The following is a 17,318-nucleotide window of genomic DNA, read 5'->3' as shown; positions in this document are numbered from 1 at the left end:
TGAGCCCCTGATCCTCCGACCGACTGAGGCCCTGATCCTCCGACCGACTGAGGCCCTGATCCTCCGACCGACTGAGCCCCTGATCCTCCGGCCGACTGAGCCCCTGATCCTCCGACCGACTGAGACCCTGATCCTCCGACTGAGCTGCTGATCCTCCGACCGACTGAGCCCCTGATCCTCCGGCCGACTGAGCCCCTGATCCTCCGACCGACTGAGCCACTGATCCTCAGACCGACTGAGCCCCTGATCCTCCGACCGACTGAGGCCCTGATCCTCCGACCGACTGAGCCCCTGATCCTCCGACCGACTGAGCCCCTGATCCTCCGACCGACTGAGCCCCTGATCCTCCGACCGACTGAGCCCCTGATCCTCCGACCGACTGCTCCGTTGATCCTCTGACCGACTGCTCCGTTGATCCTCCGATCGACTGAGCCCCTGATCCTCCGACCGACTGAGCTGTTGATCCTCCGACTGAGCCGCTGATCTTCTGAACGACTGAGCCTCTGATCCTCCGACTGAGCCCCTGATCCTCCGACCGACTGAGCCCCGGATCCTCCGACCGACTGTTCCCCTGATCCTCCGACCGACTGAGGCCCTGATCCTCCGACCGACTGAGCCCCTGATCCTCCGACCGACTGAGCCCCTGATCCTCCGACCGACTGAGCCCCTGATCCTCCGACCGACTGAGCCCCTGATCCTCCAACCGACTGAGCCCCTGATACTCCGACCGACTGAGCCCCTGATCCTCCGACCGACTGAGCCCCTGATCCTCCGACCGACTGAGCCCCTGATCCTCCGACTGACTGAGCCCCTGATACTCCAACTGACTGAGCCGCTGATCCTCCGACCGATTGAGCCCCGGATCCTCCGTCCGACTGAGCTGCTGGTCCTCCGACCGACTGAACCCCTGATCCCCCGACCGACTGAGCCGTTGATCCTCCGAACGACTGAGCCCCTGATCTTCCGATCGACTGAGGCCCTGATCCTCCGACCGACTGAGGCCCTGATCCTCCGACCGACTGAGCCCCTGATCCTCCGACCGACTAAGCCCCGGATCCTCCGACCGACTGAGCCCCTTATCCTCCGACCGACTAAGCCCCGGATCCTCCGACCGACCGAGCCCCGGATCCTCCGACCGATTGAGCCGTTGATCCTCCGACCGACTGAGCCCCTGATCCTCCGACCGACTGAGCCCCTGATCCTCCGACCGACTGAACCCCTGATATTCCTACCGTCTGAGTCCCTGATCCTCCGACAGACTGAGCCCCTGATCCTCCGACCAACTGAGCCCCTGATCCTCCGACCGACTGAGCCCCTGATCCTCCGACCGACTGAGCCCCTGATCCTCCGACCGACTGAGCCCCTGATCCTCCGACCGACTGAACCCCTGATCCTCCGACCGACTGAGCCGTTGATCCACCGACCGAATGAGCCCCTGATCCTCAGACCGACTGAGCCCCTGATCCTCCGACAGACTGAGCGCCTGATCCTCCGACCGACTGAGCCCCTGATCCTCCGACTGACTGAGCCCCTGATCCTCAGACCAACTGAGCCCCTGATCCTCTGACTGACTGAGCCCCTGATCCTCCGACCGACTGAGCCACTGATCCTCCGACCGACTGAGCCCCTGATCCTCTGACTGAGCCACTGATCCACCGACTGACTGAGCCACTGATCCTCTGACTGAGCCACTGATCCTCCGACTGACTGAGCCACTGATCCTCCGACCGACTGAGCCCCTGATCCTCCGACCGACTGAGCCCCTGATCCTCTGACCGAGCCACTGATCCTCCGACTGACTGAGCCACTGATCCTCCGACCGACTGAGCCCCTGATCCTCCGACCGACTGAGCCCCTGATCCTCCGACCGACTGAGCCGTTGATCCTCCGACAGACTGAGCCGTTGATCGTCCGACCGACTGAGCCGTTGATCCTCTGACCGACTGAGCCCCTCATCCTCCGACCGACTGAGCCCCTGATCCTCCGACCGACTGAGCCCCTGATCCTCTGACCGACTGAGCCCCTGATCCTCCGACCGACTGAGGCCCTGATCCTCCGACCGACTGAGGCCCTGATCCTCCGACTGACTGAGCCCCTGATCCTCCGACTGACTGAGCCCCTGATCCTCCGACTGACTGAGCCCCTGATCCTCCGACCGACTGCTCCGTTGATCCTCCGACCGACTGAGCCCCTGATCCTCCGACCGACTGCTCCGTTGATCCTCCGACCGACTGAGCCCCTGATCCTCCGACCGACTGCTCCGTTGATCCTCCGACCGACTGAGCCCCTGATCCTCCGACCGACTGCTCCGTTGATCCTCCGACCGACTGAGCCCCTGATCCTCTGACCGACTGCTCCGTTGATCCTCCGATCGACTGAGCCTCTGATCCTCCGACCGACTGAGCCGTTGATCCTCCGACTGACTGAGCCCCTGATCCTCCGACTGAGCCGCTGATCTTCTGAACGACAGAACCCTGATCCTCCGACTGAGCCCCTGATCCTCCGAACGACTAAGCCCCTAATCCTCCGACCGACTGAGCCACTGATCCTCCGACTGACTGAGCCCCTGATCCTCCGACAGACTGAGCCCCCGATGCTCCGACCGACTGAGCCCCTGATCCTCCGAACGACTGAGCCCCTGATCCTCCGACTGACAGATCCCTGATCCTCCGACTGACTGAGCCCCTGATCCTCCGACCGACCGAGCCCCTGATCCTCCGACCGACTGAGCCCCTGATCCTCCGACCGACTGAGCCCCTGATCCTCCGACCGACTGAGCCGTTGATCCTCCGACCGACTGAGCCCCTGATCCTCCGACCGACTGAGCCCCTGATCCTCCGACCGACTGAGCCCCTGATCCTCCGACCGACTGAGCCGTTGATCCTCCGACCGACTGAGCCCCTGATCCTCCAACCGACTGAGCCCCTGATCCTCCGACCGATTGAGCCGTTGATCCTCCGACCGACTGAGCCCCTGATCCTCCGACCGACTGAGCCCCTGATCCTCCGACTGACTGAGCCCCTGATCCTCTGACTGAGCGACTGATCCTCCGACCGACTGAGCCCCTGATCCTCCGACCGACTGAGCCCCTGATCCTCCGACCGACTGAGCCACTGATCCTCTGACTGAGCCACTGATCCTCCGACTGACTGAGCCCCTGATCCTCCGACCGACTCAGCCCCGATCCTCTGACTGAGCCCCTGATCCTCCGACTGACTGAGCCCCTGATCCTCCGACCGACTCAGCCCCGATCCTCTGACTGAGCCCCTGATCCTCCGACTGACTGAGCCCCTGATCCTCCGACCGACTGAGCCCCTGATCCTCCGACCGACTGAGGCCCTGATCCTCCGACCGACTGAGGCCCTGATCCTCCGACCGACTGAGCCATTGATCCACCGACCGACTGAGCCCCTGATCCTCCGACTGACTGAGCCCCTGATCCTCCGACCGACTGAGCCCCTGATCCTCCGACCGACTGAGGCCCTGATCCTCCGACCGACTGAGCCATTGATCCTCCGACTGACTGAGCCCCTGATCCTTTGACTGAGCCACTGATCCTCCGACTGACTGAGCCACTGATCCTCTGACTGAGCCACTGATCCTCCGACTGACTGAGCCACTGATCCTCCGACCGACTGAGCCCCTGATCCTCTGACTGAGCCACTGATCCACCGACTGACTGAGCCACTGATCCTCTGACTGAGCCACTGATCCTCCGACTGACTGAGCCACTGATCCTCCGACCGACTGAGCCCCTGATCCTCCGACCGACTGAGCCCCTGATCCTCTGACCGAGCCACTGATCCTCCGACTGACTGAGCCACTGATCCTCCGACCGACTGAGGCCCTGATCCTCCGACCGACTGAGCCATTGATCCACCGACCGACTGAGCCATTGATCCTCCGACTGACTGAGCCCCTGATCCTTTGACTGAGCCACTGATCCTCCGACTGACTGAGCCACTGATCCTCTGACTGAGCCACTGATCCTCCGACTGACTGAGCCACTGATCCTCCGACCGACTGAGCCCCTGATCCTCTGACTGAGCCACTGATCCACCGACTGACTGAGCCACTGATCCTCTGACTGAGCCACTGATCCTCCGACTGACTGAGCCACTGATCCTCCGACCGACTGAGCCCCTGATCCTCCGACCGACTGAGCCCCTGATCCTCTGACCGAGCCACTGATCCTCCGACTGACTGAGCCACTGATCCTCCGACCGACTGAGCCCCTGATCCTCCGACCGACTGAGCCCCTGATCCTCCGACCGACTGAGCCGTTGATCCTCCGACAGACTGAGCCGTTGATCGTCCGACCGACTGAGCCGTTGATCCTCTGACCGACTGAGCCCCTCATCCTCCGACCGACTGAGCCCCTGATCCTCCGACCGACTGAGCCCCTGATCCTCTGACCGACTGAGCCCCTGATCCTCCGACCGACTGAGGCCCTGATCCTCCGACCGACTGAGGCCCTGATCCTCCGACTGACTGAGCCCCTGATCCTCCGACTGACTGAGCCCCTGATCCTCCGACTGACTGAGCCCCTGATCCTCCGACCGACTGCTCCGTTGATCCTCCGACCGACTGAGCCCCTGATCCTCCGACCGACTGCTCCGTTGATCCTCCGACCGACTGAGCCCCTGATCCTCCGACCGACTGCTCCGTTGATCCTCCGACCGACTGAGCCCCTGATCCTCCGACCGACTGCTCCGTTGATCCTCCGACCGACTGAGCCCCTGATCCTCTGACCGACTGCTCCGTTGATCCTCCGATCGACTGAGCCTCTGATCCTCCGACCGACTGAGCCGTTGATCCTCCGACTGACTGAGCCCCTGATCCTCCGACTGAGCCGCTGATCTTCTGAACGACAGAACCCTGATCCTCCGACTGAGCCCCTGATCCTCCGAACGACTAAGCCCCTAATCCTCCGACCGACTGAGCCACTGATCCTCCGACTGACTGAGCCCCTGATCCTCCGACAGACTGAGCCCCCGATGCTCCGACCGACTGAGCCCCTGATCCTCCGAACGACTGAGCCCCTGATCCTCCGACTGACAGATCCCTGATCCTCCGACCGACTGAGCCCCTGATCCTCCGACCGACTGAGCCCCTGATCCTCCGACCGACCGAGCCCCTGATCCTCCGACCGACTGAGCCCCTGATCCTCCGACCGACTGAGCCCCTGATCCTCCGACCGACTGAGCCGTTGATCCTCCGACCGACTGAGCCCCTGATCCTCCGACCGACTGAGCCCCTGATCCTCCGACCGACTGAGCCCCTGATCCTCCGACCGACTGAGCCGTTGATCCTCCGACCGACTGAGCCCCTGATCCTCCAACCGACTGAGCCCCTGATCCTCCGACCGATTGAGCCGTTGATCCTCCGACCGACTGAGCCCCTGATCCTCCGACCGACTGAGCCCCTGATCCTCCGACTGACTGAGCCCCTGATCCTCTGACTGAGCGACTGATCCTCCGACCGACTGAGCCCCTGATCCTCCGACCGACTGAGCCCCTGATCCTCCGACCGACTGAGCCCCTGATCCTCTGACTGAGCCACTGATCCTCCGACTGACTGAGCCCCTGATCCTCCGACCGACTCAGCCCCGATCCTCTGACTGAGCCCCTGATCCTCCGACTGACTGAGCCCCTGATCCTCCGACCGACTCAGCCCCGATCCTCTGACTGAGCCCCTGATCCTCCGACTGACTGAGCCCCTGATCCTCCGACCGACTGAGCCCCTGATCCTCCGACCGACTGAGGCCCTGATCCTCCGACCGACTGAGGCCCTGATCCTCCGACCGACTGAGCCATTGATCCACCGACCGACTGAGCCCCTGATCCTCCGACCGACTGAGGCCCTGATCCTCCGACCGACTGAGGCCCTGATCCTCCGACCGACTGAGCCATTGATCCTCCGACTGACTGAGCCCCTGATCCTTTGACTGAGCCACTGATCCTCCGACTGACTGAGCCACTGATCCTCTGACTGAGCCACTGATCCTCCGACTGACTGAGCCACTGATCCTCCGACCGACTGAGCCCCTGATCCTCTGACTGAGCCACTGATCCACCGACTGACTGAGCCACTGATCCTCTGACTGAGCCACTGATCCTCCGACTGACTGAGCCACTGATCCTCCGACCGACTGAGCCCCTGATCCTCCGACCGACTGAGCCCCTGATCCTCTGACCGAGCCACTGATCCTCCGACTGACTGAGCCACTGATCCTCCGACCGACTGAGCCCCTGATCCTCCGACCGACTGAGCCCCTGATCCTCCGACCGACTGAGCCGTTGATCCTCCGACAGACTGAGCCGTTGATCGTCCGACCGACTGAGCCGTTGATCCTCTGACCGACTGAGCCCCTCATCCTCCGACCGACTGAGCCCCTGATCCTCCGACCGACTGAGCCCCTGATCCTCTGACCGACTGAGCCCCTGATCCTCCGACCGACTGAGGCCCTGATCCTCCGACCGACTGAGGCCCTGATCCTCCGACTGACTGAGCCCCTGATCCTCCGACTGACTGAGCCCCTGATCCTCCGACTGACTGAGCCCCTGATCCTCCGACCGACTGCTCCGTTGATCCTCCGACCGACTGAGCCCCTGATCCTCCGACCGACTGCTCCGTTGATCCTCCGACCGACTGAGCCCCTGATCCTCCGACCGACTGCTCCGTTGATCCTCCGACCGACTGAGCCCCTGATCCTCCGACCGACTGCTCCGTTGATCCTCCGACCGACTGAGCCCCTGATCCTCTGACCGACTGCTCCGTTGATCCTCCGATCGACTGAGCCTCTGATCCTCCGACCGACTGAGCCCCTGATCCTCCGACCGACTGAGCCCCTGATCCTCCGACCGACTGCTCCGTTGATCCTCCGACCGACTGAGCCCCTGATCCTCCGACTGACTGAGCCCCTGAACCACCGACCGACTGAGCGTTGATCCTCCGACCGACTGAGCCCCTGATCCTCCGACCGACTGAGCCCCTGATCCTCCGACCGACTGAGCCGTTGATCCTCCGAACGACTGAGCCCCTGATCCTCCGACTGACTGAGCCCCTGAACCTCCGACCGAGTGAGCCTCTGATCCTCCGACTGACTGAGCCCCTGATCCTCCGACTGACAGAACCCCTGATCCTCCGACGGACTGAGCCCCTGATCCTCCGACCGACTGAGCCCCTGATCCTGCGACTGACTGAGCCCCTGATCCTCCGACTGACAGAACCCCTGATCCTCCGATCGACTGAGCCCCTGATCCTCCGACTGACTGAGCCCCTGATCCTCCGACTGACAGAACCCCTGATCCTCCGACCGACTGAGCCCCTGATCCTCCGACTTACAGAACCCCTGATCCTCCGACCGACTGAGCCCCTGATCCTCCGACCGACTGAGCCCCTGATCCTCCGACCGACTGAGCCCCTGATCCTCCGACCGACTCAGCCCCTGATCCTCCGACCGACTGAGCCCCTGATCCTCCGACCGACTGAGGCCCTGATCCTCCGACGGACTGAGGCCCTGATCCTCCGACCGACTGAGCCCCTGATCCTCCGACCGTCTGAGCACCTGATCCTCCGACTGACTGAGCCTCTGATCCTCTGACTGAGCGACTGATCCTCCGACCGACTGAGCACCTGATCCTCCGACCGACTGAGCCCCTGATCCTCCGACCGACTGAGCCCCTGATCCTCTGACTGAGCCACTGATCCTCCGACTGACTGAGCCCCTGATCCTCCGACCGACTCAGCCCCGATCCTCTGACTGAGCCCCTGATCCTCCGACTGACTGAGCCCCTGATCCTCCGACCGACTCAGCCCCGATCCTCTGACTGAGCCCCTGATCCTCCGACTGACTGAGCCCCTGATCCTCCGACCGACTGAGCCCCTGATCCTCCGACTTACAGAACCCCTGATCCTCCGACCGACTGAGCCCCTGATCCTCCGACCGACTGAGCCCCTGATCCTCCGACCGACTGAGCCCCTGATCCTCCGATCGACTGAGCCCCTGATCCTCCGACCGACTGAGCCCCTGATCCTCCGACCGACGCAGCCCCTGATCCTCCGACTGACTGAGCCCCTGATCCTCCGACTGACAGAATCCCTGATCCTCCGACCGACTGAGCCCCTGATCCTCCGACCGACTGAGGCCCTGATCCTCCGACCGACTGAGCCCCTGATCCTCCGACCGACTGAGCCCCTGATCCTCCGACCGACTGAGCCCCTGATCCTCCGACCGACTGAGCCCCTGATCCTCCGACTGACTGAGCCCCTGATACTCCGACTGACTGAGCCGCTGATCCTCCGACCGATTGAGCCCCGGATCCTCCGACCGACTGAGCCCCTGATCGTCCGACTGACTGAGCCCCTGATACTCCGACTGACTGAGCCCCTGATCCTCCGACTGACTGAGCCCCTGATACTCCGACTGACTGAGCCGCTGATCCTCCGACCGATTGAGCCCCGGATCCTCCGACCGACTGAGCCCCTGATCGTCCGACTGACTGAGCCCCTGATACTCCGACCGATTGAGCCCCGGATCCTCCGTCCGACTGAGCTGCTGGTCCTCCGACCGACTGAACCCCTGATCCCCCGACCGACTGAGCCGTTGATCCTCCAAACGACTGAGCCCCTGATCTACCGACCGACTGAGCCCCTGATCCTCCGACCGACTGAGCCCCTGATCCTCCGACCGACAGAGGCCCTGATTCTCCGACCGACTGAGCCCCTTATCCTCCGACCGACTAAGCCCCGGATCCTCTGACCGACTGAGCCCCGGATCCTCCGACCGACTGAGCCGTTGATCCTCCGACCGACTGAGCCCCTGATCCTCCGACCGACTGAGCCCCTGATCCTCCGACCGACTGAACCCCTGATATTCCGACCGACTGAGCCCCTGATCCTCCGACCGACTGAGCCCCTGATCCTCCGACCGACTGAGCCCCTGATCCTCAGACCGACTGAGCCCCTGATCCTCCGACCGACTGAGCCCCTGATCCTCCGACCGACTGAGCCCCTGATCCTCAGACCAACTGAGCCCCTGATCCTCCGACTGACAGAGCCCCTGATCCTCCGACCGACTGAGCCCCTGATCCTCCGACCGACTGAGCCCCTGATCCTCCGACCGACTGCTCCATTGATCCTCCGACCGACTGAGCCCCTGATCCTCCGACCGACTGCTCCGTTGATCCTCCGACCGACTGAGCCCCTGATCCTCCGACTGACTGAGCCCCTGAACCACCGACCGACTGAGCGTTGATCCTCCGACCGACTGAGCCCCTGATCCTCCGACCGACTGAGCCCCTGATCCTCCGACCGACTGAGCCGTTGATCCTCCGAACGACTGAGCCCCTGATCCTCCGACTGACTGAGCCCCTGAACCTCCGACCGAGTGAGCCTCTGATCCTCCGACTGACTGAGCCCCTGATCCTCCGACTGACAGAACCCCTGATCCTCCGACGGACTGAGCCGTTGATCCTCTGACCGACTGAGCCCCTGATCCTCCGACCGACTGAGCCCCTGATCCTCCGACTGACTGAGCCCCAGATCCTCCGTCCGACTGAGCCCCGGATCCTCCGACCGATTGAGCCGTTGATCCTCCGACCGACTCAGCCCCTGATCCTGCGACTGACTGAGCCCCTGATCCTCCGACTGACAGAACCCCTGATCCTCCGATCGACTGAGCCGTTGATCCTCTGACCGACTGAGCCCCTGATCCTCCGACCGACTGAGCCCCTGATCCTCCGACTGACTGAGCCCCAGATCCTCCGTCCGACTGAGCCCCGGATCCTCCGACCGATTGAGCCGTTGATCCTCCGACCGACTCAGCCCCGATCCTCTGACTGAGCCCCGGATCCTCCGACCGACTGAGCCCCTGATCCTCCGACCGACTGAGCCCCTGATACTCCGACCGACTGAGCCCCTGATCTTCCGACCGACTGAGCCCCTGATCCTACGACCGACTCAGCCCCGATCCTCTGACTGAGCCACTGATCCTCCGACCGACTGAGCGTTGATCCTGTGACCGACTGAGCCGTTGATCCTCCGACCGACTGAGCCCCTGATCCTCCGACCGACTGAGCCCCTGATCCTCCGACCGACTGAACCCCTGATCCTCCGACCGACTGAGCCGTTGATCCTCCGACCGACTGAGGCCCTGATCCTCCGACCGACTGAGCCCCTGATCCTCCGACCGACTGAGCCCCTGATCCTCCGACCGACTGAGGCCCTGATCCTCCGACCGACTGAGGCCCTGATCCTCCGACCGACTGAGCCCCTAATCCTCCGACCGACTGAGCCCCTGATATTCCGACCGTCTGAGTCCCTGATCCTCCGACCGACTGAGCCGCTTATCCTCCGACCGACTGAGCCCCTGATCCTCCGACCGACTGAGCCCCTGATCCTCCGACCGACTGAGCCCCTGATCCTCCGACCGACTGAGCCGTTGATCCTCCGACCGACTGAGCCCCTGATCCTCCGACCGACTGAGCCCCTGATCCTCCGACCGACTGAGCCGTTGATCCTCCGACCGACTGAGCCCCTGATCCTCCAACCGACTGAGCCCCTGATCCTCCGACCGATTGAGCCGTTGATCCTCCGACCGACTGAGCCCCTGATCCTCCGACCGACTGAGCCCCTGATCCTCCGACCGACTGAGCCCCTGATCCTCCGACCGACTGAGCCCCTGATCCTCCGACCGACTGAGCCCCTGATCCTCTGACTGAGCCACTGATCCTCCGACTGACTGAGCCCCTGATCCTCCGACCGACTCAGCCCCGATCCTCTGACTGAGCCCCTGATCCTCCGACTGACTGAGCCCCTGATCCTCCGACCGACTCAGCCCCGATCCTCTGACTGAGCCCCTGATCCTCCGACTGACTGAGCCCCTGATCCTCCGACCGACTGAGCCCCTGATCCTCCGACCGACTGAGGCCCTGATCCTCCGACCGACTGAGGCCCTGATCCTCCGACCGACTGAGCCATTGATCCACCGACCGACTGAGTCATTCATCCTCCGACTGACTGAGCCCCTGATCCTTTGACTGAGCCACTGATCCTCCGACTGACTGAGCCACTGATCCTCTGACTGAGCCACTGATCCTCCGACTGACTGAGCCACTGATCCTCCGACCGACTGAGCCCCTGATCCTCTGACTGAGCCACTGATCCACCGACTGACTGAGCCACTGATCCTCTGACTGAGCCACTGATCCTCCGACTGACTGAGCCACTGATCCTCCGACCGACTGAGCCCCTGATCCTCCGACCGACTGAGCCCCTGATCCTCTGACCGAGCCACTGATCCTCCGACTGACTGAGCCACTGATCCTCCGACCGACTGAGCCCCTGATCCTCCGACCGACTGAGCCCCTGATCCTCCGACCGACTGAGCCGTTGATCCTCCGACAGACTGAGCCGTTGATCGTCCGACCGACTGAGCCGTTGATCCTCTGACCGACTGAGCCCCTCATCCTCCGACCGACTGAGCCCCTGATCCTCCGACCGACTGAGCCCCTGATGCTCTGACCGACTGAGCCCCTGATCCTCCGACCGACTGAGGCCCTGATCCTCCGACCGACTGAGGCCCTGATCCTCCGACTGACTGAGCCCCTGATCCTCCGACTGACTGAGCCCCTGATCCTCCGACTGACTGAGCCCCTGATCCTCCGACCGACTGCTCCGTTGATCCTCCGACCGACTGAGCCCCTGATCCTCCGACCGACTGCTCCGTTGATCCTCCGACCGACTGAGCCCCTGATCCTCCGACCGACTGCTCCGTTGATCCTCCGACCGACTGAGCCCCTGATCCTCCGACCGACTGCTCCGTTGATCCTCCGACCGACTGAGCATCTGATCCTCTGACCGACTGCTCCGTTGATCCTCCGATCGACTGAGCCTCTGATCCTCCGACCGACTGAGCCGTTGATCCTCCGACTGACCGAGCCCCTGATCCTCCGACTGAGCCGCTGATCTTCTGAACGACAGAACCCTGATCCTCCGACTGAGCCCCTGATCCTCCGAACGACTAAGCCCCTAATCCTCCGACCGACTGAGCCACTGATCCTGCGACTGACTGAGCCCCTGATCCTCCGACAGACTGAGCCCCCGATGCTCCGACCGACTGAGCCCCTGATCCTCCGAACGACTGAGCCCCTGATCCTCCGACTGACAGAATCCCTGATCCTCCGACTGACTGAGCCCCTGATCCTCCGACCGACCGAGCCCCTGATCCTCCGACCGACTGAGCCCCTGATCCTCCGACCGACTGAGCCCCTGATCCTCCGACCGACTGAGCCGTTGATCCTCCGACCGACTGAGCCCCTGATCCTCCGACCGACTGAGCCCCTGATCCTCCGACCGACTGAGCCCCTGATCCTCCGACCGACTGAGCCGTTGATCCTCCGACCGACTGAGCCGTTGATCCTCCGACCGACTGAGCCCCTGATCCTCCGACCGACTGAGCCCCTGATCCTCCGACCGACTGAGCCCCTGATCCTCCGACCGACTGAGCCGTTGATCCTCCGACCGACTGAGCCCCTGATCCTCCGACCGACTGAGCCCCTGATCCTCCGACTGACTGAGCCCCTGATCCTCCGACTGACAGAATCCCTGATCCTCCGACCGACTGAGCCCCTGATCCTCCGACTGACTGAGCCCCTGATCCTCCGACCGACTGAGCCCCTGATCCTCCTACCGACTGAGCCCCTGATCCTCCGACCGACTGAGCCCCTGATCCTCCGACCGACTGAGCCCCTGATCCTCCGACCGACTGAGCCCCTGATCCTCCGACTGACTGAGCCCCTGATACTCCGACTGATTGAGCCGCTGATCCTCCGACCGAATGAGCCCCGGATCCTCCGTCCGACTGAGCCCCTGATCCTCCGACCGACTGAGCCCCTGATCCTCCGACCGACTGAGCCCCTGATCCTCCGACCGACTGAGCCCCTGATCCTCCGACTGACTGAGCCCCTGATACTCCGACTGACTGAGCTGCTGGTCCTCCGACCGACTGAACCCCTGATCCCCCGACCGACTGAGCCGTTGATCGTCCAAACGACTGAGCCCCTGATCTTCCGACCGACTGAGCCCCTGATCCTCCGACCGACTGAGGCCCTGATCGTCCGACCGACTGAGGCCCTGATCCTCCGACCGACTGAGCCCCTGATGCTCCGGCCGACTGAGCCGTTGATCATCCGACCGACTGAGCCCCTGATCCTCCGACCGACTGAGACCCTGATCCTCCGACTGAGCTGCTGATCCTCTGACCGACTGAGGCCCTGATCCTCTGACCGACTGCTCCGTTGATCCTCCGATCGACTGAGCCCCTGAACCTCCGACCGACTGAGCTGTTGATCCTCCGACTGAGCATCTGATCTTCTGAACGACTGAGCCCCTGATCCTCCGACTGAGCCCCTGATCCTCCGAACAACTGAGCCCCTAATCCTCCGACCGACTGAGCCCCTGATCCTCCGACTGACTGAGCCCCTGATCCTCCGACCGACTGAGCCCCTGATCCTCCGACCGACTGAGCCGCTGATCCTCCGACAGACTGAGCCCCTGATCCTCCGACTGACTGAGCCCCTGATCCTCCGACAGACTGAGCCCCCGATCCTCCGACCGACTGAGCCCCTGATCCTCCGACCGACTGAGCCCCTGATCCTCCGACTGACAGAATCCCTGATCCTCCGACCGACTGAGCCCCTGATCCTCCGACCGACTGAGTCCCTGATCCTCCGACCGACCGAGCCCCTGATCCTCCGACTGACTGAGCCCCTGATCCTCCGACCGATGCAGCCCCTGATCCTCCGACTGACTGAGCCCCTGATCCTCCGACTGACAGAATCCCTGATCCTCCGACCGACTGAGCCCCTGATCCTCCGACCGACTGAGGCCCTGATCCCCCGACCGACTGAGCCCCTGATCCTCCGACCGACTGAGCCCCTGATCCTCCGACCGACTGAGCCCCTGATCCTCCGACCGACTGAGCCCCTGATCCTCCGACCGACTGAGCCCCTGATCCTCCGACCGACTGAGCCCCTGATCCTCCGACCGACTGAACCCCTGATCCTCCGACCGACTGAGCCGTTGATCCACTGACCGACTGAGCCCCTGATCCTCAGACCGACTGAGCCCCTGATCCTCCGACCGACTGAGCGCCTGATCCTCCGACCGACTGAGCCCCTGATCCTCCGACCGACTGAGCCCCTGATCCTCCGACTGACTGAGTCCCTGATCCTCCGACCGACTGAGCCCCTGATCCTCCGACCGACTGAGCCCCTGATCCTCCGACCGACTGCTCCGTTGATCCTCCGACCGACTGAGCCCCTGATCCTCCGACCGACTGCTCCGTTGATCCTCCGACCGACTGAGCCCCTGATCCTCCGACTGACTGAGCCCCTGATCCTCCGACCGACTGCTCCGTTGATCCTCCGACCGACTGAGCCCCTGATCCTCCGACCGACTGAGCCCCTGATCCTCCGACCGACTGAGCCGTTGATCCTCCGAACGACTGAGCCCCTGATCCTCCGACTGACTGAGCCCCTGAACCTCCGACCGAGTGAGCCCCTGATCCTCCGACTGACTGAGCCCCGGATCCTCCGACCGACTGAGCCGTTGATCCTCCGACCGACTCAGCCCCGATCCTCTGACTGAGCCCCGGATCCTCCGACCGACTGAGCCCCTGATCCTCCGACCGACTGAGCCCCAGATCCTCCGTCCGACTGAGCCCCGGATCCTCCGACCGATTGAGCCGTTGATCCTCCGACCGACTGAGCCCCTGATCCTCCGACCGACTGAGCCCCTGATCCTCCGACCGACTGAGCCCCTGATCCTACGACCGACTCAGCCCCGATCCTCTGACTGAGCCACTGATCCTCCGACCGACTGAGCGTTGATCCTGTGACCGACTGAGCCGTTGATCCTCCGACCGACTGAGCCCCTGATCCTCCGACCGACTGAGCCCCTGATCCTCCGACCGACTGAACCCCTGATCCTCCGACCGACTGAGCCGTTGATCCTCCGACCGACTGAGGCCCTGATCCTCCGACCGACTGAGCCCCTGATCCTCCGACCGACTGAGCCGCTGATCCTCCGACCGACTGAGGCCCTGATCCTCCGACCGACTGAGCCCCTGATCCTCCGACCGACTGAGCCCCTGATCCTCCGACCGTCTGAGCCGTTGATCCTCCGACCGACTGAGCCCCTGATCCTCCGACCGACTGAGCCACTGATCCTCAGACCGACTGAGCCCCTGATCCTCCGACCGACTGAGGCCCTGATCCTCCGACCGACTGAGGCCCTGATCCTCCGACCGACTGAGCCCCTGATCCTCCGACCGACTGAGCCCCTGATCCTCCGACCGACTGAGCCCCTGATCCTCCGACCGACTGAGCCGTTGATCCTCCGACCGACTGAGCCCCTGATCCTCCGACCGACTGAGCCCCTGATCCTCCGACCGATTGAGCCGTTGATCCTCCGACCGACTGAGCCCCTGATCCTCCGACCGACTGAGCCCCTGATCCTCCGACTGACTGAGCCCCTGATCCTCCGACTGACTGAGCCCCTGATCCTCCGACTGACTGAGCCCCTGATCCTCTGACTGAGCGACTGATCCTCCGACCGACTGAGCCCCTGATCCTCCGACCGACTGAGCCCCTGATCCTCCGACCGACTGAGCCCCTGATCCTCTGACTGAGCCACTGATCCTCCGACTGACTGAGCCCCTGATCCTCCGACCGACTCAGCCCCGATCCTCTGACTGAGCCCCTGATCCTCGGACTGACTGAGCCCCTGATCCTCCGACCGACTCAGCCCCGATCCTCTGACTGAGCCCCTGATCCTCCGACTGACTGAGCCCCTGATCCTCCGACCGACTGAGCCCCTGATCCTCCGACCGACTGAGGCCCTGATCCTCCGACCGACTGAGGCCCTGATCCTCCGACCGACTGAGCCATTGATCCACCGACCGACTGAGCCATTGATCCTCCGACTGACTGAGCCACTGATCCTCTGACTGAGCCACTGATCCTCCGACTGACTGAGCCACTGATCCTCTGACTGAGCCACTGATCCTCCGACTGACTGAGCCACTGATCCTCCGACCGACTGAGCCCCTGATCCTCTGACTGAGCCACTGATCCTCCGACTGACTGAGCCACTGATCCTCTGACTGAGCCACTGATCCTCCGACTGACTGAGCCCCTGATCCTCCGACCGACTGAGCCCCTGATCCTCTGACCGAGCCACTGATCCTCCGACTGACTGAGCCACTGATCCTCCGACCGACTGAGCCACTGATCCTCCGACCGACTGAGCCCCTGATCCTCCGACCGACTGAGCCCCTGATCCTCTGACCGAGCCACTAATCCTCCGACTGACTGAGCCACTGATCCTCCGACCGACTGAGCCCCTGATCCTCCGACCGACTGAGCCCCTGATCCTCCGACCGACTGAGCCGTTGATCCTCCGACCGACTGAGCCGTTGATCGTCCGACCGACTGAGCCGTTGATCCTCTGACCGACTGAGCCCCTCATCCTCCGACCGACTGAGCCCCTGATCCTCCGACCGACTGAGCCCCTGATCCTCTGACCGACTGAGCCCCTGATCCTCCGACCGACTGAGGCCCTGATCCTCCGACCGACTGAGGCCCTGATCCTCCGACCGACTGAGCCCCTGATCCTCCGACTGACTGAGCCCCTGATCCTCCGACCGACTGCTCCGTTGATCCTCCGACCGACTGAGCCCCTGATCCTCCGACCGACTGCTCCGTTGATCCTCCGACCGACTGAGCCCCTGATCCTCCGACCGACTGCTCCGTTGATCCTCCGACCGACTGAGCCCCTGATCCTCCGACCGACTGCTCCGTTGATCCTCCGACCGACTGAGCCCCTGATCCTCTGACCGACTGCACCGTTGATCCTCCGATCGACTGAGCCTCTGATCCTCTGACTGACTGAGCCGTTGATCCTCCGACTGACTGAGCCCCTGATCCTCCGACTGAGCCGCTGATCTTCTGAACGACTGAACCCTGATCCTCCGACTGAGCCCCTGATCCTCCGACCGACTGAGCCCCTAATCCTCCGACCGACTGAGCCCCTGATCCTCCGACTGACTGAGCCCCTGATCCTCCGACAGACTGAGCCCCCGATGCTCCGACCGACTGAGCCCCTGATCCTCCGAACGACTGAGCCCCTGATCCTCCGACTGACTGAGCCCCTGATCCTCCGACCGACTGAGCCCCTGATCCTCCGACTGACTGAGCCCTGATACTCCGACCGACTGAGCCCCTGATCCTCCGACTGACTGAGCCCCTGATCCT

This window comes from Pristiophorus japonicus, chromosome 2, assembly GCF_044704955.1.
Source record: "Pristiophorus japonicus isolate sPriJap1 chromosome 2, sPriJap1.hap1, whole genome shotgun sequence".
NCBI classification, from domain to species: domain Eukaryota; kingdom Metazoa; phylum Chordata; class Chondrichthyes; family Pristiophoridae; genus Pristiophorus; species Pristiophorus japonicus.
The sequence above is the reverse complement of the archived record's forward strand: the minus strand, read 5'-3'. Positions refer to the sequence as shown.